Below are 3,445 nucleotides of genomic sequence, written 5' to 3' on the forward strand. Positions count from 1 at the left end.
AATGAAAATTATGACTTATGATCAAATATTTGAGGACTTATTATTGTATTTTCATGGTATAGTCATAATTTGCATTCAGCATCTGAGTTCCTCCATGTTATAGTGTCTGTCCTGATTAACTGATTCTGATTCTCAAATTATTTCCTGTGCTTGAAGACTATTATGGATGGAATTGGACGACCTCAGGGAAAGATTCTGTTTGGAGAAATCTCTGCGCCTAAACTAATTAATTAGACTGCAAATAAGTTCCAAGGTCCATGCATCAGAAGCAGATATGCCGCTAATAATTTTGTAAATTATGTGCTGATGGTCAAGATCTTAGGTTTGATTTCTTGATGAGCTTGTAAGCAATGAGAAGATTGCTTCCTTACAAGAATATTTGTACAAGTTATTTTTAAAATTGTTCAATAATAATCATACGATCACCATGATTTTTTTTTTTTTTGAAAGGATGATCACCATGATTTATTAATATTACTATTAATGTTACTATTATATTTGTATAAGTTATTTTTAAAATTGTTCAATAATAATCATATGATCAACATGATTTAACAAAATTAAAAGTTAACAAAAATTTATAAGGACATAATAAAGATTAAAAATGATAACAAGAGCATTTGAACAACATTGTATTACCAAATAATCAAGGCAAAATAATCTCTCATGTCAAAATTGGTCATTCTACAAACAAAAAGCACAAGCTAACTTTGAGTTTACTAAACACTTTGTCACTACTTTTGTCACTGACAGCAATTATAAAAAGTCAGTTTACCAAATACTCAGCTGCTTTGCTTTTCAGCCACTTATTCTAAGAAATAAGCAAAAGCCAGTTTTTTTTTCAAAGCATAGCCATACCAAACGCAACCTTAGTTTTTAGGTTTTTTCTCAATGCCAATAACTGTATCAATGTTGGCACATTCTCATTTGAAGAGTAATCAGTCCCTCTCCCTTTGGCCATCTTGTGAGGAACTTTTAGAAGTTGCATTTGTGTCTCTAGCTCATATATTTCTCTGCTGCTCTCTATATCAATACTTGTGGGTCTTTCACCTTTAGGACTTGGCTTGGTTCTGTTAATGCCAACAGTCTAAATAAAAGAACAATGGTATGTAAGGATGACATGCAATAAGATAAAGTAGCTGGCTTGTAAACTACATTTCAATTTAGTTTCTTAATCCACAAACAGATCAAATTGCAACTATAACTTTCATTGCAGATCATACACCTAAAAGTATACAGTTTCTAATATTGATGTGTCTCTAACTTTCCTTGCAGATCATAAATTCTCTATGTTGTGAGATTAGTTATGATGATGTCTTCATGAAAAACCTTATTCTCAATTGGAGGCTATAAACCTCTGGCGGTGAGGGTTTCCTGCAACTTTTCTTTCAAAACAACTTGAGTAGTTGTTGCGATATCTTTGAGCCTGCTAAAGGTTATTTGGATTTTAGGACTACTCTGAAAAGCTTAATGAGCCAGATAACTTGTTTGTATAAGTGGCTATCTGTTTGTATAAGTGGCTATCTGTTAACAGATAACTTAGGAAAACACATTTCCGGTCCCCTTATTCATAGGAATAACTAAGGCCACCTATTTAGTTGTCTCAGGCAAGAGTTGCTTAAAATGAGTGTTCTGGGCCCTTTTTCGGGCATGTGCTTCTGGTGGTTTACACGATCCACTCGAAACTCCCTGAAGTAAAGATGTCTAAGCCTGTCTTGCTTATTGGAAATGTGAAACTCTTTCTATAGAAGGTAGACTTAATTAACTGGGTTACCTCCTTCATTCCAATTTACTAATCAATTGAAATGTATAAAAATTTTGTTTCCGTATCCCTCTAGCATGCTAAATGAACAAAGAAAAAAAATACATAACAGTATTTACAATCTAAAATCGGAATAAGAAAGAAAAACTTTCAAATTATACACGAAGATTCAAGAGGATAAATCAAGAAACCGAAGGAAACAAAGCAGAAACAAAATCAAAGGAGATTTGCAACAATTTTGCAGCTCAAAAACCTTTGAAAGGTGACAACCAAACTTTGATTTAACAGTAGGACGCAACTCTCATTACCATATACAATTCTGGAATAATCGAAGTTATCAATATAATCAACATTATCATTTATCACGCAAAAAAGAAAATATCTGCTTCCCAAAATAGGGTCCAATAACAATGAATAGTCAGGTACCTTGATCCACTTGGTAACAATGAATTCAATATCAGAGATTGACAATAACAAACTAAGGATCGAGAACAATAACAAAAGTTAAACTTGTTAACTTCTCCATGAAAGCTAAAGTACTGATATAACCTTACCAACAAAAGCTCTGACAACAAACTTCCTCCCTAACTTTAGTCAGTCTAAACCCATTCTTCCTCAAGTAGAGCTTACATTGCTCCACTTTCAATTTCTCAATCTGTTTGTCTGCCACCAAACAATGACAGAAGATTCATCAGTACACCATAAAAGATTCATCAGTACACCATAAAAATTGGACATGACCATTTGTTCTATCATTTTGCTGTTATTAACGGGATGTGAAGGATATACATATATACATTTATCTGCAATGGGCAGCTTGTCTTCTCTTTGTAAAATTGCTCAAAAGGGTAAACTTTAGTAGAAACCTTGGCATGCATTGTTTTGAAAAGTAAACATTTCAAAGCTCACCTTGAATTATCTTCTGGACATGTTCATAGCTTTTAGCATCATTCTGATTAAGCTCAGGCGCAATCATCTACTCCCCATCAAGGTCTTCTTCAAGATCAAAAACCTTCACAATATCTATACCCACTGAATTTCCAACTCTTAAACCATAAATTATTATCCTCAGTCATAAATCAAAGAACCCATTAACAAAAAAAAAAAAAGAATGTCCAATATCACTCACTGGGCCTTGGATGTACTATTGATAGAGAGCTTTGAGAACTGGGCATGGATTTCTTCAAGAGTGCTGTAACTTGGGTCCTTAACTGAATCATCGGAATTGTATCCCGGGTCGGATCCTCCAGTTTCTGAGCAAGGCCGTGATCAACAGTAATTCCCCAAATCAATTAGAATAGCCTATATGAAATTTTTTTTTTTCAAATCCAGCAAATACCTCTTAAAATGGAAAAGATTTGCTCCCCTTGGACATGATAAGCTGTACACTGTCTCTCTTTGACTGATCTCAATTGACCTAAACGCATAATCGCTCTCTCACTCTCTCTTTCTGAGAAAATTATATTGTTCTTACGAAGCTGATACAAACCCACACGGCAGCACATGACGCAAACAGCTGGAGTGCACAATCCTGTAAAAAGCACGCAGGGCCAAGGGCAAAACAGTCACAAAACTATTCATAAGGAAAACCTTATTACTTTAGTATATAGTATAACTAGCAACAATGCCCGCGCTTTGCTGCGGGATGTGAATCGTAACCATAATGTTAAGGCACTTCTAAAT

General features: G+C 34.3%; 1 long non-coding RNA gene across 3 annotated transcripts; it reads right to left on the bottom strand.

Moving 5' to 3' along the window:
- Window positions 1–833: 833 nt before the first annotated feature.
- LOC121050189 lies at window positions 834–3,205 on the bottom strand. 3 transcript variants are annotated; one of them, XR_005802305.1, is made up of 4 exons: window positions 2,892–3,205; window positions 2,672–2,774; window positions 2,317–2,425; window positions 834–1,087 (listed from the first exon to the last, which is right to left on the bottom strand). It is a non-coding gene; the product is annotated as an uncharacterized LOC121050189 (long non-coding RNA). The 3 variants fall into 3 exon arrangements; XR_005802306.1 differs by lacking the exon at window positions 834–1,087 and having other exon boundaries at window positions 2,144–2,425; window positions 2,892–3,015; window positions 3,102–3,191; XR_005802304.1 differs by lacking the exon at window positions 834–1,087 and having other exon boundaries at window positions 2,144–2,425; window positions 2,892–3,197.
- Window positions 3,206–3,445: the final 240 nt, after the last annotated feature.

Source organism: Rosa chinensis, chromosome 6 (genome assembly GCF_002994745.2).
Source record: "Rosa chinensis cultivar Old Blush chromosome 6, RchiOBHm-V2, whole genome shotgun sequence".
Lineage (NCBI taxonomy): Eukaryota > Viridiplantae > Streptophyta > Magnoliopsida > Rosales > Rosaceae > Rosa > Rosa chinensis.